Source organism: Lonchura striata, chromosome 1A (genome assembly GCF_050655825.1).
Source record: "Lonchura striata isolate lonStrDom1 chromosome 1A, ASM5065582v1, whole genome shotgun sequence".
In the NCBI taxonomy this organism is placed as follows: Eukaryota; Metazoa; Chordata; class Aves; order Passeriformes; family Estrildidae; genus Lonchura; species Lonchura striata.
Genome location: NC_140741.1, coordinates 235,939 through 260,337, shown reverse-complemented (window position 1 = coordinate 260,337; position 24,399 = coordinate 235,939). Strand labels below are relative to the sequence as shown.

The window sequence follows — 24,399 nt, the reverse complement described above, 5'->3', positions numbered from 1 at the left end:
AATTCTACAAGCTGTCCACTGAGGGACTAAAAATACACAAAAGAGAACCAAGAGCATTCCGAGAGCAAACCAGAAGGTTCCTGGCAATCCCGTTGCAGCGATGTCACAGCCTTTTTGACAGAGCTGTAAGATTTTTATTTCAATGCTGCGTTTCTCTGCTGGGATCATTCACTCCGTGGGCTGTGGGGATTTTTTGGGTTTGAACTCCCTCACGGTGGCCCTGACACTGCTCAGGAGCTGGAGGAAGAGCAGAGCCAGCGCTCCTGGCAGGGGCAGGGAGTTTTCCCCCACAGCAGATCCAGCAGCTGCCCTCCAGCCCGGCCAGGAGGGATCTGCTTTGGCTCCTGGCTGCTCCAGGTGACATTCCAGCAGCCTCATCTCCCATCCAGCCCGGCCAGGAGGGATCTGCTTTGGCTCCTGGCTGCTCCAGGTGACATTCCAGCAGCCTCATCTCCCATCCAGCCCGGCCAGGAGGGATCTGCTTTGGCTCCTGGCTGCTCCAGGTGACATTCCAGCAGCCTCATCTCCCATCCAGCCCGGCCAGGAGGAATCTGCTTTGGCTCCTGGCTGCTCCAATGACACTCCAGCAGCCTCATCTCCCATCCAGCCCGGCCAGGAGGGATCTGCTTTGGCTCCTGGCTGCTCCAGGTGACATTCCAGCAGCCTCATCTCCCATCCAGCCCGGCCAGGAGGGATCTGCTTTGGCTCCTGGCTGCTCCAATGACATTCCAGCAGCCTCATCTCCCATCCAGCCTGGCCAGGAGGGATCTGCTTTGGCTCCTGCAGGGACAGAACATGTTCAGCTGCTCCAGGTGACATTCCAGCAGCCTCATCTCCCATCCCTGCTCCTGCCCCTCCGGCTCTCAGCTCCCTCCCCACCCGGAGCTCAGGCTCCAGTTAATGTTTTAAAGCAGGACAAGGCGGTGGCTGGATGTGCTCCCGGCCTGTGCTGAGGCAGAACATCTCTCCTGCAGAAGCTCAGCTCCTTTCAGAGCCTCGGCATGTCCGTTTTCCTCAGGAAAGGGATGCACATCCCTGCCTGCAGCACACCTCCAGTGGGACCCACCTGTGAGAGTTTTCCATCCCTTCTGCACCTCCAGCTGGCTCCCTGGAAATCTCCGAACATCATCGCACTCGAACCTCTGATTTCAAGGCATCTCCGAGGCTCTTGCTTGGCATTTAGTACCCGTGAAGGAAGATTGCCTTGGCTGAAATGCTGCTGGTGAATGATGGCCTCAGGCTGGAAAAGAGGGAGGAGATTTGGGGTGGCTGGAACATACCTGGCAGCTGTGTGGGAGCTCGGGGAGGTCGGCAACAGGGATTGCCGTCAGAGCCCCTCTGCAAACGGCCCGTGCCTCCATTCCCAGGTAATGCCAGCCGTTCCCTGGGGTCCCTGTCGGCTGTCCGGGCTGAAGCATCCCTGCGTGCCTGTGGGGAGCAGCCCCTGGCCGAGGAGCCGCGGGCAGCCCTTCAGCCGTGTCCGTGCCAGCGCTGTCCCGTGCGCCGGTGCCCGTGCCGGGACGTGCGTTCGGCACGCTGCGAGCCACGGGCAGGGCACGGCAGCTCCCGCCCCGCAGAGCCAAGGACAGGAGGTGCTCTCTGCCCTTCGGGGGCTCCGGCGCCTCCAGCCCCGCACCGGGCACAGCCGGAGCGGGAGCAGCGGCCCCGGCGGAGCGGCCGCTCCCGGCCGCGGCGCCGCAGCCCCGCTCGTCCGGCGGGGCTCCCCCGGGGATGCGGACACGGGGCGGGGGAGGCGGGCGCTGCTGCTCGCAGGGGAGCGCGGTGGCCACGGGGCTACCGGGGCGGGGGGGCTCGGCATCCCGCGGGGGCTGCGGGGCGGCTCCGTGTCCGCCCGCGGGGCCGGAGGCGGCGCTGCGGGAGCGGCGGTGCCGATGGGGTCCCGGCCCCGACGCAGCCCCAGCTCCCCGCGGCCACAGCGAGAACGGGACCCGAGCCCCGGCGGGACCCGAGCCCCGGGCCGGCCGCAGCTGGAGCGGCGGCGCCCGTCCCGGAGCGGCTCCTCCCGGCCGCGGCGCTGCCGGTCCGGATCCCAGCCGCGATCCCGCCTCGATCCGCCGGCCCCGGCACCCCCTCCCTGCCCGCCGAGGAAGGAGCGGCTCTGCCCGGCTCCCCCAGCAGACACCGGCGGGCCCAGGACCCAAATCCCGATCCCGATCTCAGCTGAGCGCCTCGGACGCCGCGCAGGCCGGGAGCTGCCCCGATCCGATCCCCGCACGGAGCTCCGAGCGCCGGTCCCGCCGCAGTCCGTCCGAGCATCCACACAGAACACGGGGCGGGCGCGGAGCCGCCGCCATTTACGGGCGGGGGGCGGGGCCGGGGGCGGGGCCAGCACAGGTGCGCGCACAGGTGCGCGGGGCCCCAGCGCGCCTGCGCGGGGCGGGGCCGCGGGTATTTAAACCGCGGGGCGAGCGCGGCGGAGCCATTTGGTGCTGGGCGCTCGGAGCGGGAGGTTACGACCGGTCGGGCTCCATATCTCTGTTTCTTTTGCTTTCCTTGCGCGTTTCTTTTCTTTTGTATTTCTTTTTCTCTGTACCTCTCCTATCTACCCTCCTTTCCTCCCCTCCCCCACCCCCTACACCCTCCCCCCCCCCAAACCCCCCCCCCTCCCTCTCCCCCCTAGCCCTCCCCTCCCTCCCTCCCGGGCGGGCCCCCCTACACCCCTTTCCTTGTCCTCCCTCTCTATTCCCCTACTCACCCCTACACTATCCTGTCCCTCCATCGTGTCCCTGTTCCTTCCCTCCCCAGCCGGGCTCCCCCGTGCCCCCTCCCCCTGCTCCCCCCCACGCGCTCCCGGTTCCTCCTGCCGCCTTTCCGTGATACCTTTCCCCCTCCACACATTCCGCCTCCTTCCCCAAAGCTGCCTTCAATCTTTCTTTTCCTTCACCCGGCTCTCCCCCCAGGCCCCTCCCCAGCTGCCCTGCACACCCCGACCTCTCCCCACCGGCCCCCTGTCCTCGTCCCCTTCCCCTCGACTGCCGCTCTGCTCCCCTGTTCTCGTTCCCCATTCCCCTTTTCCTTCTTTCCTCGCAGCCGCGGGGCTCGGGGCGCCGCAGAATAAAGCCCAGAGGGCCGGAGCCGGCGCCCCCCGCCCTCGCTGGGGTCCCCACACGGGGCCGGAGCCGCTCTGCGGGTCCCCCCATTGCAGTCTAATACACGGCCCGACACTGCCGGGGTGCGGCTTTCCCGACATCACACTGGGGGTCGGGCTGGGGGTCGGGAGGGGGTCCTGGGGGGAGGAGGGTGGGGGGGTTAGGAAGGGCCCCCTCCGGAGGAGGGGGTCCCGGGGGTGGGGGGGGCCAGGGTGGGCCCCCTCCGGAGGAGGGGGTCCGGGGGAGGGGGGCGGGGTGGAGGGGGGTCTTCCCCCCTCCAGCCCCGCCCCCTCTCCGGGACCCCCTTCTCCGGACCGGGACCCGGGGGGAGGAGTGGGGGGGGGTGGGGGGTGGGAGGGGGGGTGGGTTGGGGGGGGTGGGGTGGGGGGCGGTGGGGGGGGGTGGGTGGGGGGGCGGGGTGGGGTGGGGGGGGGGTGGGGGGTGGGGCGGGGCGGGGGGGGGGGGGCGCTGGAGGGGACCGCCGGTCGTGTGTTTTTTTATTTCTGTTCACGGCGCAGAGTGACGTGACCCCCTCTGCTACCCCCCCCCCCCCCCCCACCCCACCCCCCCCCCCACCCCACCCACCCCCCCCACCCCACCCCCCCTCCTCCCCCCGGGTCCCGGTCCGGAGAAGGGGGTCCCGGAGAGGGGGCGGGGCTGGAGGGGGGAAGGCCCCCCCTCCACCCCGCCCCCCTCCCCCGGACCCCCTCCTCCGGAGGGGGCCCACCCTGGCCCCCCCCCCCCCCCCCCCGGGACCCCCTCCTCCGGAGGGGGCCCTTCCTAACCCCCCCACCCTCCTCCCCCCAGGACCCCCTCCCGACCCCCAGCCCGACCCCCAGTGTGATGTCGGGAAAGCCGCACCCCGGCAGTGTCGGGCCGTGTATTAGACTGCAATGGGGGGACCCGCAGAGCGGCTCCGGCCCCGTGTGGGGACCCCAGCGAGGGCGGGGGGCGCCGGCTCCGGCCCTCTGGGCTTTATTCTGCGGCGCCCCGAGCCCCGCGGCTGCGAGGAAAGAAGGAAAAGGGGAATGGGGAACGAGAACAGGGGAGCAGAGCGGAGCATGCGGGAAGGTGGGGAGGGAGGTCGGGCTGCGAGGAAAGCGGGCGGGGAAGGGAAAGACCGGCAGGGGGAAAGAGGGACGGGACAGAGGAGGGAAGAGAGAGGGAATGGAACGGAGCAGCGGGGCAGGGACAGGTGAGGGACGAGTGGGGGGGTCGCATTTGGGGGAGGAGGGGGAGTGGGTTTAGGGGAGAAAAAACAGAAATATGGAGAGAAGGAAGGAAGGGTAGATGGTGGGACGGGAGGGGAGGCCGAAATGGGACGAGAAGGAAAAGGAGGAAGACAAAGAAGGGGAATAGGAGCAGAAGGAAGGAAGAGTAGAAGGGGGCAAAAAAGGGGAGCGAAAGCAGTCGGCTTTGGGGAGGAGAGGAAAACGGGGGAAAGGCAGGGAAAGAAGGGGAATGGGAGCAGGAGGAAGGAAGAGTAAAGGGGGGGAAGGAGAGAAGGGCGAAGCTGCGGAGCCCGCACAGAACCCACCACCCTCACTGCGCTCCGAGTGAGCAAATGGCGGCTGCAGCGATTCCCGGCACTTAAATAACCTCGGCCCCACCCCACGCAGGTGCCCCGCGGTCCCGCGCACCTGAGCCAGCGCCGGCCCCGCCCCTGAGGCTCCGGCCCGGCCCCGCCCCTGAGGCTCCGGCCCGCCCGGGATGGAGGCGGGGCCATCGCTCCCGGCCCGCCGGGATGGGCCCGGGGCTGCCGCTTCGGCTCCCGGCGGTGCCGCCTCTGCCCCGGCGGGCGGGTCGGGGTCTCTCTCGGGCCGGAGCACCGGGGCGGCGCCGGGGCCGAGCCGGCGGCGGCGGCGATTTCCCGGGGCTGACCGAGACCGGCCGGGGCGCGGGGACCCCCGTGCCGCCCCAGCACCCCCAAACCCCGCCGCTCCCCGCCGTGCCAGGGAATTTTCTTTTTCCCGGTGCAGGCCGAGACATTTCTGTGAGAAAACTCAAAAGTCAGGGGTACGGGGTCTGAGGGGAGAGAAGAGATTCTGGTATAAATCCAAAACGCGTTGTGAAAAACAACATGGAAGAGCTCATTTGCTCTCCCAGCCCGGTTTCTGTGTGACCGTCTGTGATTCCAGCTGCTCCGCTGGCACTGGCAGCCTGCGGGGCTCGAAGGACTTGCCAGGTGCCCAGCACGACAGAAAAGAACGGGAGAACTCCCCGGCTCTGGCAGCGGAGCCTCTCGGCAGTGTCCCGAAAGCCCCGCAGTGCCAGCATCTCTGCATGGAAGCTGAGGGGCTCCAGCGCAGCCCCTCTGCAGCGTTCCTCTGCAGCTGGCACTGCCCAGCGCCCCTGACCAGGGTTTGGGGTCCCTGCACAGCCCCCGGCGCAGCCCCCTGGCTTCTTCCAGCTCCCTTCAGCCAGGATGATTTTCTCGGGGGTAGGAGCACCCAAAGCCAGCGGAACTGGCCTCAGCCACTTTCCGTGGGATCTCTCCTCTTCCTTCCTCACCAAATTCCCACTGTCAAAACCCAGCTTGAGGCACAGATCCCCATCCCCTCAATCTCTCCAAGGAATTGGGCTCGGATTTCCCAATCCAGCAGGGCAGAAATGCTCTTGTCCTTACCGTGCATCCTAATTGCAGTAATGGCTTAAGAAATAATTGAAAGAAATTAAAGGAATGAAGAGAAATTAAATAAGAGCTGCCAGCTCCAACTAAGGGATGCTCAAACCCCTTACCAACAATTCGCTTTAATTAACCGACTCAAACAAAGTAATCAACACCACATTGATACAGTAGGATTCTTTTTAATCGAGTTATAGATAAATATTGCAGAATGTAAAAACCTTTGTAAATCCAGAAACTCTTTCAAGAGATAGACAGGGCACAGCTGCAGAGAGTCTTGGGGAGTTCAGGGGAAAAACCCCAAAGTTTTCAGTGTTTAGCATCTCCCACCCTGTCGTCACTGACAGCAAACACGGCTTCAGCCTCGGGAAAACACGGAGAGTCAGGGATTTTACAGATCCTGGTCTCACCTCAGCCTCTCAGCAGGTACAGTCTGCAGGGAGAGGGAAGAAAAAGGGTCAGAATGGACAGCCTACTTCCAGAAAATCATCACCATTCATAAAGCACTAAGCAGAGCTGTAAGAACTTCCCCAAAGGTTCATTTCCCTGCGGACTGAGGGCTCTCAGTTGAAGCACGGGCTGGACCTGCCACGGACAGACTCCAGGAACCCCAGAAGTAAAAGCCACTGGGCCAATTCCAGAAAACATTCCAAAATCAGGCTCCTAGGATGTGACCATCTCCTCTCTCACCTGGAGGTGGAAGCACAAGGAATGATCTTCCCTCCTGTGGGTTTTCTGGGATCTGCAGTGAACCGCAGGGGGAAGAAAACAAAGCCTGAATATTTCGCACGACTGGAACAGAAAAGTGGGGAAAAGGGAGGCAGGGGCACTGCTGGGGTGATAACTGGGATCCAGCCTCTCCACACCAATGGAAGCAGAGACTGAGTGACAGAGCCTTTGGGACCACTTTGCTGGGATTCATAGGAAAACGGGTGAGTTTTATTTTGGCAATAAAGCCAAGCTGCTTCTCACCTCATCAGCCGGGTACAGCAGCAGCACCCGCAGGAACCTGGCCAGGTGGCTCTGCCTGGCAGAGGGCTCCCCACTTCCTGGGAATTGTGTGCTACAGGGCTGTGCCACTGGCCATTAAAACAGTTCCCACCTGGCCCTTCACAAAGGCAAGGTGCTTTTTCCATACAGCAAATGGTTTTTGAATTAAGAAGGTAACACTATACTCAACTGGAGAAGAAAAAAGTGAGAGCTGTAAAATTTTCCCACGCCAGGCAAAAAAGAAAGCCAAATCAAACCAAAACGAAAAGTAGCATAACAATGAAAAAAACCCCAAAACATATCAAGCATATTTCAAGAGAGTTTAAATCTGAATGAAGTGATTTACTTAGAGGCTTGAAAATCTGCCATGCTGCAAAAATCTAACTGCTGCAATAAAAGCCTTTTCTTACATCACATTTTAGCCCTGAATTTGCAAAAACCCCTGCCAAACTAACAATTCACCACATACAGTTCTTGAGTCATTCCTGTCCTTGAGCACGAGTCAAGCTAAAGTTATGGAGACAAGAAAAACATAAGTGACTCAATGCTGCTCCTTTGGAAATTACAGAATCAGAGGGAGGGTTTTCCTTAGCTTAGGAAAAATGCACAGCCAGTTCAGCAGATACTGAATAGCAGGGAAGTCAGGAGATACGTGCTTTGCTGTCAGAGACAAACATATAAATAAATATTTACATTAAGCCAGAGGTCTACAGATGGTCTGATCAGAAGTCTTGATGCAGAAAACCAGCCCTGGGGTATCCTCTTAAGGGACACAGGAGGAACTCCTTGGCTGGGACACAGCCTCGCTCAGCGCTGCTCCCATGGCTCTCGGCTCTTTGCCAGTGCTTGCAGTGTCCCCGGAGATCCCAGAGGATGGCAGGGCCAAGGCTCCCGTTCGCTCCTCCGGCACTCAGCGAGTGTTTCCTGCCACGCCCCCTGTGCAGAGCAGCCACGCGCGGCTCGCCGGTGCTCAGCCCTGCCTCCAGGGCTTTGAATGGCACATCCACCTGCAAAATAGGCAGGGAGAGCTTCTGGCTCACACGCGGGATTTGACAACACAAAGAGCACGCGTGGGTGTCAGAAAGGGCTCAAATCTCATCTCACACCACCGAGAGGGGGAATGGAACGGAGCAGCGGGGCAGGGACAGGACAGGACAGGAAGGAGCCGGGTTTGGGGGGGACACGGAAACGGGGGAAAGAGAGGTAACTGAACACGGGCAGGAGCATGGAGCGGGAGAGAGAGGGACAGGAGGGGATCCTCCCGGCGCCCCGGCTCCGCCCCGGCTCAGCCCCGCCCGGGCTGCTGCGCTCGGCAGAGCTCGGCTCCGTTCGGCTGGACTCGCCTCCTCGGCCAGCTTCGGCTACTTTCGGCCACGCTCGGCTATTTCCGGCCGCATTCGCCTCCATTCGCCTCTTCGGCAAAGCTCGGCTCGCCTCGGCTGAACTCGGCAAAGCTCGGCTCCGCTCGCCTCCTCGGCCCCTTTCGGCCGCTTTCGCCCACGCTCGCCTAGTCCCGCCCGCTCCCGCCTCCATTCGCCCACTCCCACAGCTCGGCTCCCTCCGCCCGGCCCCGGCTCCCTCCGGCTCACACATTTCCTCAGGGCACCTCAGCACAGGTTGCACACAGAAGCTGTGGCTGCCCCCGGATCCCTGGAAGTGTCCAAGGCCAGGCTGGACAGGGCTTAGAGCACCCTGGCATGGTGGAAGGTGTCCCTGCCCATGGCAGGGGCTGGAACGGGACGAGCTTTAAAAAAAGGTGCCTTCCCATCCAAACCCTTCTGGGATTCCACGAATCTGTGAACCGCTCCCGGCAGAAGGGCTAGATTTCCATTGTGCTTCGAAAATGCTGCTGCAAGAACACGAAGAGAGATTTCAAATACTGTTAAAGTGGCACAACCACATCAAAAATTACGTCTGGGGGTAAAGTGGCAACTCTGCAATTCCAACCTCTGATACCAAGGACACATGGAGGGCTGAATCCTGGAGGTCCTTACATGACAGGATTTCTAGAGTTATCCGTCCCCAGTTTGCTGCTTAGGGTTAGAAAAGGTGGAATTCTGTTCTTAAGGGGTTACCACGTACCATCAACGTGAGAGACGGGGATGCTGATGTTTGATCAGAGTCCTGGAGCAGCCTGGAGCACGCTGGCTTCCCGAACCAGGTCTGCTGCCTTGTCCGTGTAGGGGTAGGGCTTTGTCCTCAGCCTCAGCAGGATCTGTCAGCAAAGGAGGAGAGAAAAGTAGAGTGCACCGGCTCCCAAGTGTGGGGGAACCATGTGCTGCTAAGGAAGACCACGTGCTGAAAGTGGTTGGAAGCCGGGCGGGTTTTGGGAGGACAAATTCCATATTACTTCTGCAGGATTCTGTCTACAGTTCCTGCTCTACAAACCAAATACATCAAACGACAACAACAAACAAACAAACAAAAAAACCCCACATTAAATCAACAACAACAAAATAATTACTCCTACCTCAATAACCCCATACTGCCCCAAACCATTCCAAGGAGGGCGGCAGGAGGGGCTGGCAAAGGCAGGGCCCCGCCGGGCCCCCCTCGCCGCTGCCATCCTTCTCCAGCGCCGCCGCTGAGCCGCCTTCAGCCCAAAACCCACCCAAAAATACCCCAAAATCGTCCTAAATGCCCCCAAAAAACCCACCCAAAACTACCCAAACCCTCCTAAAAATATCCAAAAAACTCACCATAAAATGCCCCAAAACCAGCCCAAAACCCTCCCAAAAATACCCCAAAAAATCCACCCAAAAATATCCTAAAACCCACCAAAGAATACCCCAAAGCCCTCCCGAGAATACCCGAAAACCCTGCCCATAAACACCCTGAAACCCCAAATTAACCACTCTGAACCCCAAAATATCCCTGAGCTCCTCATACCCCAAATTTTCCTCCCCAACCCCCAAATTCCCCCCCGACCCCCAAAATTCACTTCTGGGTCTCGTCCTCGGGGGCCGGCGGCTGCCGGGGCCCCCCCAGGCCCGCAGGCGGCGCCCCCAAACCCGGGGGGAGTTCGGGGTCCGAGTCGGGGTCGTCCTCATGAGCCACCAGCCTGGGGACCCAAAAACCGGGGGGAACCCCGAATCGGGGGGGGACCCAAAATTGGAGGGGGTTCTGGGGGGTTCTGGAAGGTCTTTGGGGCATCCCAGGAGGACTTTTGGGGTCTCAGGGGGTTTTGGGGGTCCCAGGAGGAATTTCAGGGGTCCTAAAGGGAAATTTGGAGGTCCCAGGGGGAGTTTTGGGGTCCCAAAGAGAATTTTGGGCGTCCCAGGGAGGGCTTTGGAGTCCTGGGGAGAAGTTTGGAGGTTTCAAGGGGTTTTTGGGAGGAATTTTGGGGGTCCTGGGGGGGGGTTGGGGTCCTGAAGGGAATTTTTGGGTTCCCGAGGCTGTTTTTGGCGGTCCCGGGGCTGTTTTTGGGGGATCCCGCCGGGTATTTTTGGGGGTGCCGGGAGTGTTCTTGGGGTCCCCCCTCACCAGTCCATGGCCGGCTCCACTCCCCGGTTCCCGGTCAGCGCCAGCGCCTTCGCCCTGCGGGACCGGGGGGCTCCCGGTTATTTTTGGGGGGTCCCAGAGGGTTCTGAGGGGTCCCGGGGGGTTTTTTGGGGGTCTCGGTGGCGTTTTGGGGGTCCCGGGGGCTCCGGGGCCTGTCCGTGTGTCCCGCCCCCCCCCCAATCCCATTCCCGGTGCCGGGTCCCCTCCGGCTGCTCCCGCCCGCCCTCCCCCGCTGTCCCCCCGGTGCCGCCGCCCTCAGCGCGCCGGGCCCCGAATCCCACCTCCAGCAGCGCCTCCAGAGCCGCCCGAGCCCGGTCCCACCGCCCGCCGCCATCACGGCGGCGCCGGGCTCCCGACACGTGGGGGACGGCGGCCGGCGAGGGACAGAAAGGCACAAAGCGTTCCGGTACGGACGGCGGCCGGAACGGGACAGAAAGCCTCCCTCGCCGCTGCCATCCTAATCCGGCGCCGCCGCGGAGCCGCCTCCAGCCCTCCCCTCACTCACAGACATCGCCCCGCTCGCCGCTCGCTGCCGCCCCTCGCCCCGTCTCGGTGATTTTGCCGGGCGCTGGCTGGGGGGCTGCAGTACCGCCCTGTGCCCACAAGGCGGCAGCACTTTTCAAGCGAGTCCGCGCCAAGCCACTCCCAAGAGGGCGGCCGGGTTGCAGTACCGCCCTTTGTCCACAGGGCGGCAGCACTTTCCAAGCGAGTCTGCACCAAGCCACTCCCAAGAGGGCGGCCGTGGGCGGCGGGGTTGCAGTACCGCCCTGTGCCCACAAGGCGGCAGCACTTTTCAAGGGAGTCCGCGCCAAGCCACTTCCAAGAGTGCGGCTGCGGGTAGAGCGGCTGCACTACTGCCTTGTGTCCACAAGGCGGCAGCACTTTTCAAGCGAGTCCGCGCCAAGGCACTCCCAAGAGGGCGGTCGGGCTGCAGTACCGCCCTTTGTCCACAAGGCGGCAGCACTTTTCAAGGGAGTCCGCGCCAAGGCACTCCCAAGAGTGCGGCTGCGGGCAGAGCGGCTGCACTACTGCCCTTTGTCCACAAGGCGGCAGCACTTTTCAAGGGAGTCCGCGCCAAGCCACTTCCAAGAGGGCGGCCGGGCTGAAGTACCGCCCTGTGTCCACAAGGCGGCAGCACTTTTCAAGCGAGTCCGCGCCAAGCCACTCCCAAGAGGGCGGTCGGGCCGCAGTACCGCCCTGTGTCCACAAGGCGGCAGCACTTTTCAAGCGAGTCCGCGCCAAGGCACTCCCAAGAGTGCGGCTGCGGGCAGAGCGGCTGCACTACTGCCCTGTGCCCACAAGGCGGCAGCACTTTTCAAGTGAGTCCGCGCCAAGGCACTCCCAAGAGTGCGGCTGCGGGCAGAGCGGCTGCACTACTGCCTTGTGTCCACAAGGCGGCAGCACTTTTCAAGCGAGTCCGCGCCAAGGCACTCCCAAGAGGGCGGTCGGGCTGCAGTACCGGCCTTTGTCCACAAGGCGGCAGCACTTTTCAAGCGAGTCCACGCAAAGCCACTCCCAAGAGGGCGGCTGCGAGAGGCGGGGCCACAGTACCGCCCTTTGTCCACAAGGCGGCAGCACTTTTCAAGGGAGTCCGCGCCAAGCCACTTCCAAGAGGGCGGCCGGGCTGAAGTACCACCCTGTGCCCACAAGTCGGCAGCACTTTTCAAGCGAGTCCGCGCCAAGCCACTCCCAAGAGGGCGGCGGGGTTGCAGTACCGCCCTTTTTCCACAAGGCGGCAGCACTTTTCAAGCGAGTCCGCGCCAAGCCACTTCCAAGAGTGCGGCCACGGGCAGAGCGGCTGCACTACTGCCTTGTGTCCACAAGGCGGCAGCACTTTTCAAGCGAGTCCACGCCAAGCCACTCCCAAGAGGGCGGCTGCGAGCGGCAGGGCCGCAGTACCGGCCTTTGTCCACAAGGCGGCAGCACTTTTCAAGCGAGTCCGCGCCAATCCACTCCTAAGAGGGCAGCTGCGGGCGGCGGGGCCGCAGTACCGCCCTGTGTCCACAAGGCGGCAGCACTTTTCAAGCGAGTCCACGCCAAGGCACTCCCAAGAGGGCGGCTGCGAGAGGCGGGGCCGCAGTACCGCCCTTTTTCCACAAGGCGGCAGCACTTTTCAAGCGAGTCCGCGCCAAGGCACTCCCAAGAGGGCGGCGGGGTTGCAGTACCGCCCTGTGTCCACAAGGCGGCAGCACTTTTCAAGCGAGTCCGCGCCAAGGCACTCCCAAGAGGGCGGCCGGGTTGCAGTACCGCTCTCTGCCCACAAGGCGGCAGCACCGCGCCGTCCCCGCCGGCACGGCCTCGGCAGCGAACGCCCCAAAGCGTCCGCGCGGGAAAGAACGGAACAAAAAGCCTGCCTGAGACCCGATAGGAACCGAAAGAAAAAAGCTTTACTCTTAAGCTGCAGTTCAACACGCTTTATTTTTATGTTTTTCATATTTATATTCACATTCGGATTTGTAATGGATATTGATGGAAAATTATATTTTCATAATTTCTTACATTTATTCCTATTATATTTTATTTCAGATTTTTATACGTATCCTAATGGATATCTTAATAGAGGTCAGGGGAGGGTGTGTGGCTGGGGGCGGGGCCAGGGGAGGGGGTAAGGACAGGGGTGGGGGTTAGAGGGTGGGGTCAGCATTGGGGGAGGGGGGTCAGCATTGGGGGCGTGGTTAGGGGTGGGGTCAGGGTGTGGGGGAGGGGGTGGAGGGTGGGTCAGGGAAGGGGTTAGGGTAGAGGGAGGATTCAGGGTGGGGGTGTGGCTACCAGACAGACCCCTCCCCTACCCCCCCTATACATATATATATAAATATAAAAATATTGTCAGGCGCAGCAGTGGAAAATTTGATGCTACCAAGGAGTAAAAATTTTTATTTTTACTTTGATGCTCCCAGGGAGTAGAAATTTTTATTTTTAAAGTTGTTTTTCTTTTTTTTTACTTCCTCGGAGCACGGTATTTTCTACTCCTGCTTTTTTATTCTAAGTACAGAAAGGGGAAAAAAGAGAGAAAGAGGAGGAGAGAGTGAGAAGAAGAAGAAGAGGAGAGAGTGATAAGAAGAGGAGAGACAAGAAGAAAAGGAGAGAGGAGGAAGACGAGAGAGCGAGAAAAGGAAAAAGAGAGAGGAGGAAGATGAGAGAGTGAGAAGAAAAAGAGGAGAGAGGAGGAAGAGGAGTGAGAAGAAAGGGAGAGAGATGAAGAAGAGTGTGAGAAGGAGAGAAGAGAGCAAGAAGAAGAGGAAAGCGTGAGAGGAAGAAGAGAGTGTGAGAAGGAAAGGAGAGAGTGACAAGAGGAAGAGAGAGGAGGAAGAGGAGTAAGTGAGAGGAAGAAGAGGAGAGAGAGGAGGAAGATGAGAGAGAGGAGAGAGTGAGAAGAAGAGGAGAGAGGAGGAAAAGGAGAGAGTGAGAAGAAAAGGAAAGAGTGAGATGAAGAGGAGAGAGTGAGAGGAAGAGAAGAGAGTGAGAGGAAGAAGAGAGAGGAAGAAGAGGAGAGAGAGGAGGAAGAGGAGAGAGGAGGAAGAGCAGTGAGTGAGAAGAATAGGAGAGAGGAGGAAGAGCAGCGAGTGTGAAGAAGAGGAGAGAAGAGGAAAAGAGCGAGAAGGAGAGAGTGAGATGAAGAAGAGTGTGAGAAGAAGAGAACAGTGAGAAGAAGAGGTGAGAGTGAGAAGGAGAGAGGAGAAAGAGGAGAGAGGAGAAAGAGGAGAGAGTGAAAAGAAAAGGAGAGAGAGATGAAGCGAGTGTGAGAAGAAGAGAGGAGAGAGTGACAAGAGGAAGAGAGGAGGAAGAGGAGTAAGTGAGAGGAAGAAAAGGAGAGAGAGAGGAGGAAGATGAGAGAGAGAAGAAGAGGAGAGTGAGAAGGAGAGAGGAGGAAGAGGAGAGAGTGAGGAGAAAAGGAGAGAGATGAAGACGAGAGTGTGAGAAGAGGAGAGAGTGAGAAGACAGGAGAGTGAGAAGACGAGGAGAGAGGAAGAAGAAGTGAGAGGAGGAAGAGGAGAAAGTGAGGAGAGGAGGAAGAGAGTGAGAAGAAAAGGAGAAAGATGAAGAAGAGAGTGGGAGAAGAAGAGGTGAGAATGAGAACAAGAAGAGGAGAGAGGAGGAAGAAGAAGAGAGGAGGAAGAGGAGAAAGTGAGAAAAGGAGAGAGGAGGAAGAGGAGCGAGTGAGAAGAAACGGAGAGAATGAGATGAAAAGGAGAGTGTGAGAAGAAGAGAGAGATGAAGAAGAGGAGAGTGAGATGAGAGTGTGAGAAGAAGAGGAGAGAGTCAGAGGAAGAAGAAAGAGGAGGAAGAGGAGAAAGTGAGAAGAAGAGGAGAGAGGAGGAAGAGGAGAGAGTGAGACGAAAAGGAGAGAGTGAGAAGAAAAAGAGAGTGTGAGAAGTGGAGAGAGTGAGGAAGAAGAGAGAGGAAGAAGAGAGGAAGAAGAAGAGAGGAAGAAGAGGAGAAAGTGAGAAGAAGAGGAGAAAGGAGGAAGAGGACAGAGTGAGAAGAAAAGGAGAGAGTGAGATGAAGAAGAGGAGAAGGTGAGAAGAATAAGAGGAGAGAGTGAGAGGAATAAGAGGAGAGAGGAGGAAGAGGAGAGAGTGAGGAGAAAAGGAGAGAGAGAGATGAAGAAGAGAGTGTGAGGAGAGAGTGTGAGGAGAGGAGAGAGTGTGAAGAAGAGGAGTGAGAAGAAGAAGAGGAGAGAGGAAGAAGAAGAAGAGGAGAGAGGAAGAAGAAGAAGAGGAGAGAGTGAGAAGAAGAGGAGAGAGTGAGAAGAAGAAGAGGAGAGAGGAAGAAGAAGAGGAGAGAGGAGGAAGAAGAGGAGAGAGGAGGAAGAGGAGCGAGTGAGAAGGAGAGAGTGAGATGAAGAAAAGGAGAGTGTGAGAAGAAGAGGAGAGAGTGAGATGAAGAAGAGGAGAGTGAGAGGAGAGAGTAAGAAGAAGAGGAGAGAGTCAGAGGAAGAAGAAAGAGGAGGAAGAGGAGAAAGTGAGAAGGAGAGAGAGAGATGAAGACAGTGTGAGAAGAAGAGGAGAGAGCGAGAAGAAGGAGAGAGGAGGAAGAGGAGAGATGAGAGGAAGAGGAGAGAGGAGGAAGAGGAGTGAGAAGAAGAGGAGAGAGCGAGGAGAAGAAGAGGAGAGTGTGAGAAGAAGAGGAGAGAGAGTGAGAAGAAGAAGAAGAGGAGAGAGTGAGAAGAAGAGAGCGAGAAGAAAGAGTGAGAAAAAGAAAAGGAAGAGAAAAGAGTATGAAGAAAACAGAGCAAGAAAAATAAAAGAGATAAAAAGAGAAACCAAAAAATTCAGATTAGAAAGAGAAAGGCAAAAGAAAGGAGGGGTAAAGAGAAAAAGAGTGAAAGACAAAGAGAAAAGGAAGCACTTGAAATGAAAGAGAAAAGCAAATAGAGAGACAAGAAAAAGAAGAAATAGAGCTGAAAACCTACAGGAAAACAAATGGAGAGACTGAACACAAGGTAGGGTTCAAGAGAGAAAGAAATAGAGAGTTAGAAACACAAAAAATTAAAGTTGGACAGAAAAGTAAAAAGGGTTAGAGACAAAGAAAATGATAGCAAGTGTTAGAAAGACAAAGGCTGACAAAGAGAAAAAAAAGAAGAAAACATAGTGAAACCTAGATTGAAAGAGACAAAGAGACATGGGGAAATACATGTAGAGGAAGGGAAGAAAATAGACAGGGTGAGAAGGAAATAGGGTTAGAGAAACATAGAGATGTGTTAGAAATGGAAACAAAGGAAAACACAGCCAGAGACAAAGAGTTACACATGGAAGGATAAAGTGAGGAATAGACTAAAGAGGAAAGTAAGAGGCAAAGGGAGAAAAAGGGTGAAAATGATACGACTCAACCACACCAAAGAAAGACAGGAGATGGATGGTGGGCGGGGCAGAGGGTAAGAGGTATCATTATTAGGGCTGATTAATCTTTATTCCTTTAATTTAAACTTCAGCAATACACAGGGAAACAATGTATACAAACGCAAGTACAGAGACAAATACAACAAAGAATACATCATACCTAGGCACACAAGTACAAGTCCAATTTACATACAGCAAAATACATCAAAAGACAGGAACACCTGCAAAGACAGAACAATATAATGTATTACAAGGAAAATACATATTGACACAATATAACCGTGTCTCCATTTCAGAAAAGTCCACAACGCTTTTATTGTTATGACGCACCCGGAACAAAAACGGCGCAAAACGCTCCGCCGACGTGCACGCCCCCTTCGCGTTACGCACAAACTCACATTCACGGCAACTCGCTCCGGAGACTCCCAAAAAATCCTCCTGCCTGATGAAAACCCCCCCTGAAAGGCAAAGGCCATACACACAAGGTTGGAACTGCTCCACACACACACACACACACACAGCTGCAGACACAAGCACACACAAACTCTCACAGACAGACACAGACAGTCACACTCTCACACATTCTTCTGCTGACACGCTGGCTGCCACCCTTACGTGAAACGCTGCACTGAAGAATATGCTTAAACGCTTCTTCTGACCGCAGGACCTCCATGTCAAATGGTAGATTCCAGGAAATTCTGTAGGGACCCGGGGACCTACGAGACAAGGGGAGGCGGTCAGTGACTGACTATCTGAGAGCTAGGAGCTATACCAACTCTGGGCCCATCAGTGTTGTACCCCAAACCCCGTAGAGAACAGATGAACGGCAAAGCTTTATAACTGCTCTACCTGAGCGTGACTACGTGCCCGGGCAAGGCAGCTCCGATCACAATTGCCACAACAGAGGTGCATACAACATAAGCCATCGTAGGTACATACAGTATAAGCACAAACAACATAAGCCATCGTAGGTACATACAGTATAAGCACAAACAACATAAGGCAACGTAGGTACATACAGTATAAGCACAAACAACATAAGGCAACGTAGGTACATACAGTATAAGCACAAACAACATAAGGCAACGTAGGTGCATACAGTATAAGCACAAACAACATAAGGCAACGTAGGTACATACAGTATAAGCACAAACAACATAAGGCAACGTAGGTGCATACAGTATAAGCACAAACAACATAAGCCATCGTAGGTACATACAGTATAAGCACAAACAACATAAGGCAACGTAGGTACATACAGTATAAGCACAAACAATATAAGACAACATAGGTACATACAGTATAAGCACAAACAACATAAGCCAACATAGGTAGGCGCAACATACGCACATACAATAGAAGCCGACACAGGTAGGTGCAACATAAGTGCATACAATGTAAGCCGACAGAGATACAAGATAAGTGAGGACTTGATATAATTCTCCAGAAGACTAATTTTTGAGCCCTATATCCTTTGAGAAGGCAGATGCTACGGAACTACTGTGGTCAGGTGATGAAGGGCTAATAAGATCCGTACGGAAGTCCAAGAGAAGGGCTACCAAAACTGAGAATGAAGATGGATGAGAACATCTCATGTACATCGTCCGGTCCCAAAAAGTAAATATGTAAAGATGCCAGAATAACTGATATCCAGGAAGGTACGTGAGCAAAATATGGCCGATACGGCACAAAATGATGTTGCTAAAGCATGGAGATGTAACAAAGGCCTAAGACACAGACAACGTGACACGGACACAGACAACGTGACACAGACACACATGGAAACTGCCTGGCAATTTCACCTTATGGACCCAAGATTCCTGGCCCAAGATGAGCCATGGGCTGATGATGCCAAAGAAAAGAAAGCCCTAGGGCAGTAGCACTTGATGATGACATGCAACGCCTTTCAAGATGTTAGTGCCAAAGCACTTAAGAGAAAGCCTAAGAAGCTCAGTAGGCCTAGAGAAGGAAGAAATGACTACAGGGTGACTGTAGCTATAGCTCCAGACATGAAGGCGGGCTCCTATGGTGAAAAGATCCACGACAACGTCAAGAGTCAAAGAAGGCCGCCGATGCGAACGTCACGAGAACGCGGAGAGGGATCGGAACTGCCCTGCCCAGCAAAGACTCTGGGGGGGCTGAGGAGAAACCCTCTCCCTTTGCTCCCGAGGGGCCCATCCCACTATGGGCCTCTTCTCCAAGCTAACATCAAATAGCCTCCTGTGATAGTGAAGGTTTTTCCCCCATCTCCCACCTACTGGCCCCAGCACTTAGCTTTTGCAAGACAACCGGATGGAATCCCATGTCAGTTGGATGTGAACGGCGAGATGTTCTGTACATCCGCTTCGGTGCTGCCGTTTCCAAACTTCAGCTACGCTCCTCCTCAGGGTACCTAAGACAAAACAGAAAATGCAACTAGTGCCCACGAAAAGAGGAATCCCTGAAACTCCGACACACCGCTGCCCCAGCTCACCTGAAGTCTCAATTTGACTCCACAGGCTGCCAGGAGGATACCTGAAAAACAAAAAGCTACACACTTAGCATGCTGCTGCATAAGAGTCACCTGTGAGTCACCGTGCCAAAATGCCAACTCACCCGCTCGCCTCTGTTCCTTCACACAGCTAGGGCAGCGACAGCACCTGCAAAAAAACAAAGCAAAAAAACCCACACCGAGATTCTGTGAAAACAACATCCCCCTGCCCTGAAAAGCACACCCACCCAGACCTTACGCTTGCACCCACCTGGCCTTGGACATCCGGACCAGAGATATCTTGCAAGACGACTGCCTAAAATAAAACAAAGTAACTAAGAGTGGATGCTTAGAATTGCACCAGAAATGGAGACCTGAGCCAGAACAACTCCTTCTGTCCACTGCTCACCTGGCACACAGGGCCTTGACTGCTGCAAACTGCCGGGACCTCCTAAAATTAAAGGCAAAGAACACTGCTGTAACATGGTCACCATTCAGGCTGCCGCTGCAAATGCAAACAATGACTGACCTGATCATGGGAAAATCCTCACGCAAGAATGGGGCCCTCTGCCACTGACCTGAACTGTCTGCATCTGAAAGGAAGTTAGGACTAGTGTCAAATGGCTGCAGGACAACTTAGCATCACCAAACATGTTATGTCAATCTCCCCATACAATCTAGAGCCCAACTACACCCTGCAAATGACAAATTTCAAGTCCCCAGGACTTGTGCTATTACAGGCTATGCAGCAGGGCAGAGCAGCTGTGGGACAAATACGTGCAGGCACCCGTGACACAGGACAGGGAGAGAGAGCTTTTGAGGAGAAGAAAGAGCTGAGAGACCCAAAGAACACAGAGTGCACCAGAGACAAGTGACAGGACACACACCAGAACTGCTCTGCCCTGAGCACCTCAGCACTGTGATCAAAACAGACACTTTCCCTTTAGCTGGCCTAAGGGGACACTTCTTGCACATCCCTGCCCCCAAACCTGATCCTAAAGGCCCTCCCAGCACCCCGCTTTCACCCCCTCTGCGGGCCTTAGCCCTCCACTTATCTCTCTGGCATCTGGGGATGAGAATCCACGTCGCCTGGCAATGGAGGCTGCCTCGCCTGCGGGGAATGTCCTATGGTCACTGGGCTGTGGTCCTGTGCTCAGCTACAATCGAGAACACCAAACATCACTGCACGATCTCAGCCGCACAGCAGCCACAACTCAGCAATTCTGCTGCTCACCATTATTCTCTTGAGAACGCCGGGCTCCTCGGGCCGCACGCTTCGCCCACGCCCTCCTGGCAGGGTCTGCCTGGCTGAAGAGCAGGCGAGGTGAGGTGGCGTTCCCAAAACTCGAGTGGACCCTGGTCCCCCTCACTAGTAGTTCCCCCACTTACAGCAACTCCTCGGCCGCTCCTGAGGCTCCCTGGTGCCACCTCCAAGTGACAAAGATCAAGGCTTCGTCGCAGAGCCGTGTGCCGCTCCCCGAATTCCCAGGAGAGCGAAGGAGCGGCTCTGCGGCCGCTTGCAGGGGGGACTCGCTGGTACACGAGTGGACTGCCTAACGCACACAAACATGAATGGATACTGAGACTTGCAGCAGAGACACTACAGCTGCAGGCACACAAATTCATAAATAATTAAACTAACAAAACCCCAAAATTCTACCAAAATATTAATTTTATTTACCCAGTATCCAAATTGCCAAATAGATTAACAGAGACACCCTGTCCTATCCCCTCAATAACGCCTCTAAAATCTATGCCAAACAAATCCTTAAAACTAAGAAAACCCTGCCTGTATTGAAATAAAAACAAAAAAAATTCTTGTAAACGTTATAAATTCATTAACCTAACACATCAGAACCATAAAAATATTAAACCTTTATGAACACCAGTACGCACGACCCTCGTTTCAACGTATAAAAGTAAAGCTATCCCTACTACTAACCTAACACAAATATCAAAAAAATATAGCAATAAGCAATAAAAAAAAATAAACCTCACTAAAAATGAAAAATAAATTTTTTACTTTAAGCCAAAAAAAAATCATACATTCTAAACAGAAACTTCCTCAAAATTGAGGCACATGCCCAGGGGACCCTGCTCCTGAGCAGGGACCTGACAGCAAAAAATTCATACAACGAAGGATATATCCCAGACCATAGTTGCCACCATCTCCAGCAGGTGCTGCCCTGACAGTCCGCAGGGAGCCCTACAAACGGACATCAGGAACCTGGACTGGTGAATTTTCTTTTCCATGGAAAATGGCCAAAGGAAGTGCCCAGGGGCCCCTAGCACTGGGCTATGACCTCAAAGCAAAAAATCCTTATATTGAAGGATGGACCCCAGACCGAAGTTGTCCCCTCCCCAAAGTTGTGCCGCCCTGATAGACCCAAGGGAGCCCTACAAACTGACATCAGGAACCTGGACTGGTGAGTTTTCTTTCCCAGGGAAAATGGCCAAAGGACGTGCCCAGGTGCCCCTGGCCCTGGGCTAGGGCCTGACTGCAAAGAATCATTAAATCAAAGGCTGGACCCCAGACAAAATTGTCCCCATCTCATACTTGTGCTGCCCAGATAGACCCAAGGGAGCCCTACAAACTGACATCAGCAACCTGGACTGGTGAGTTTTCTTTTCCAGGGAAAATTGCCAAAGGATGTGCCCAGGGGCCCCTGGCACTGGGCTGGAACCTGAATGCAAAAAAATCCTTATATCGAAGGATGGATCGCAGACCAAAGTTGTCCCCTCCACAAACCTCTGCTGCCCTGATAAAGCCAAGGGAGCCCTACAAACTGACATCAGCAACCTGGACTGGTGAATTTTCTTTTCCATGGAAAATGGCCAAAGGATGTGCCCAGGGGCCCCTGGCCCTGGGCTGGGGCCGGACTGCAAAGAATCCATATATCGAAGGATGGATCGCAGACCAAAGTTGTCCCCTCCACAAACCTCTGCTGCCCTGATAAAGCCAAGGGAGCCCTACAAACTGACATCAGCAACCTGGACTGGTGAATTTTCTTTTCCATGGAAAATGGCCAAAGGATGTGCCCAGGGGCCCCTGGCCCTGGGCTGGGGCCGGACTGCAAAGAATCCCTATATCGAAGGATGGATCGCAGACCAAAGTTGTCCCCACCTCAAGTTTTGCTGCCCTGATAGACCCAAGGGAGCCCTACAAACTGACATCAGCAACCTGGACTGGTGAGTTTTCTTTCCCAGGGAAAATGGCCAAAGGATGTGCCCAGGGTCCCCTGGTCCTGGGCTGGGGCCTGAATGCAAAAAATCCTTATATCAAAGGATGGTCCCCAAACTGAACTTGTCCCCTCCACACACCTCTGCAGCCCTGATAAAGCCAAGGGAGCCTGACAAACTGACATCAGGAACCTGGTCTGGTGGGTTTTCTTTTCCAGGAAAAATGGCCAAAGGATGTGCCCAGGGGCCCCTGGCCCTGGGCTGGGACCTGACTGTAAAGAATCCCTCTATCGAAGGACGGATCGCAGACCAAAGTTGTCCCCACCTCCAACTTGTGCTACCCTGATAGACACAAGGGAGCCCTACAAACTGACATCAGGAACCTGGACTGGTGAGTTTCCTTTTCCAGGGAAAATGGCCAAAGGATGTGCCCAGGGGCCCCTGGCACTCGGCTGGGACCGGACTGCACAAAATCCTTATATCGAAGGATGGACCCCCGACCAAAATTGTCCCCTCCTCAAAACTCTGCTGCTCTGATAGACCCAAGGGAGCCCTACAAACTGACATCAGCAACCTGGACTGGTGAGTTTTCTTTCCCAGGGAAAATGGCCAAAGGATGTGCCCAGGGGCCCCTGGCACTGGGCTGGGGCCTGACTGCAAAGAATCCCTCTATCGAAGGATGGATCGCAGACCAAAGTTGTCCCCTCCTCAAAACTCTGCTGCCCTGATAGACACAAGGGAGCCCTACAAACTGACATCAGGAACTTGGACTGGTGAGTTTTCTTTCCCAGGGAAAATGGCCAAAGGATGTGCCCAGGGGCCCCTGGCACTGGGCTGGGACCTGACTGTAATGAATCCCTATATCGAAGGATGGATCGCAGACCAAAGTTGTCCCCACCTCAAACTTGCGCTGCCCTGATTGACCCAAGGGAGCCCTACAAACTGACATCAGGAACCTGGACTGGTGAGTTTTCTTTCCCAGGGAAAATGGCCAAAGGATGTGCCCAGGGGCCCCTGGCACTGGGCTGGGACCTGACTGCACAAAATCCTTATATCGAAGGATGGACCCCAGACCGAAGTTTTCCCCTCCTCAAAACTCTGCTGCCCTGATAGACCCAAGGGAGCCCTACAAACTGACATCAGCAACCTGGACTGGTGAATTTTCCTTTCCAGGAAAAATGGCCAAAGGATGTGCCCAGGGGCCACTGGCCTTGGACTGGGACCTGACTGCACAAAATCCTTATATCGAAGGATGGACCCCAGACCAAAATTGTCCCCTCCTCAAAACTCTGCTGCCCTGATATACCCAAGGGAGCCCGACAAACTGACATCAGCAACCTGGACTGGTGAGTTTTCTTTCCCAGGGAAAACTGCCAAAGGAAGTGCCCAGGGGCCCCTAGCACAGCACTGGGACCTGACTGCAAAGAATCCTTATATCGAAGGATGGATCGCAGACCAAAGTTGTCCCCACCTCAAGTTTTGGTGCCCTGATAGACCCAAGGGAGCCCTACAAACTGACATCAGGAACCTGGACTGGTGAGTTTTCTTTCCCAGGGAAAATGGCCAAAGGAAGTGCCCAGGGGCCCCTAGCACTGGGCTATGACCTCAAAGCAAAAAATCCTTATATTGAAGGATGGACCCCAGACCGAAGTTGTCCCCTCCCCAAAGTTGTGCCGCCCTGATAGACCCAAGGGAGCCCTACAAACTGACATCAGGAACCTGGACTGCTGAGTTTTCTTTCCCAGGGAAAATGGCCAAAGGATGTGCCCAGGGGCCCCTGGCCCTGGGCTGGGACCTGAATGCAAAAAATCCTTATATCAAAGGATGGATCGCAGACCAAAGTTGTCCCCTAATCAAACATGTGCTGACCTGATAGACCCAAGGGAGCCCTACAAACTGACATCAGCAACCTGGACTGGTGAGTTTTCTTTCCCAGGGAAAATGGCCAAAGGATGTGCCCAGGGGCCCCTGGAACTGGGCTGGGACCTGACTGTAAAGAATCCCTATATCGAAGGACGGATCGCAGACCAAAGTTGTCCCCACCTCAAACTTGTGGTGCCCTGATAGACCCAAGGGAGCCCTACAAACTGACATCAGCAACCTGGACTGGTGAGTTTTCTTTCCCAGGGAAAATGGCCAAAGGATGTGCCCAGGGGCCCCTGGTCCTGGGATGGGACCTGAATGCAAAAAATCCTTATATCAAAGGATGGTCCCCAAACTGAAGTAGTCCCCTCCACAAACCTCTGCTGCCCTGATAGACCCAAGGGAGCCCTACAAACTGACATCAGGAACTTGGACTGGTGAGTTTTCTTTCCCAGGGAAAATGGCCAAAGGATGTGCCCAGGGGCCCCTGGCCCTGGGCTGGGACCTGACTTCACAAAATCCTTATATCGAAGGATGGACCCCAGACCAAAATTGTCCCCTCCTCAAAACTCTGCTGCCCTGATAGACCCAAGGGAGCCCTACAAACTGACATCAGGTACCTGGACTGGTGAATTTTCTTTTCCAGGGAAAATGGCCAAAGGATGTGCCCAGGGGCCCCTGGTCCTGGGCTGGGACCTGACTGCAAAGAATCCCTCTATCGAAGGATGGATCGCAGACCGAAGTTGTCCCCTCCTCAAACTTGTGCTGCCCTGATAGACACAAGGTAGCCCTACAAACTGACATCAGGAACTTGGACTG

The 24,399-nt window shown here is 55.8% G+C and overlaps 1 long non-coding RNA gene and 1 pseudogene across 1 annotated transcript; both read right to left on the bottom strand.

Moving 5' to 3' along the window:
* Positions 1 to 1,057: 1,057 nt before the first annotated feature.
* Positions 1,058 to 2,365, bottom strand: LOC146763318 (uncharacterized; annotated as a pseudogene).
* Positions 2,366 to 5,901: 3,536 nt separating this feature from the next.
* On the bottom strand, positions 5,902 to 7,673 carry LOC144248635 (uncharacterized). The gene is made up of 2 exons (XR_013341944.2): positions 7,420 to 7,673; positions 5,902 to 6,169 (listed from the first exon to the last, which is right to left on the bottom strand). It is a non-coding gene; the product is annotated as an uncharacterized LOC144248635 (long non-coding RNA).
* Positions 7,674 to 24,399: the final 16,726 nt, after the last annotated feature.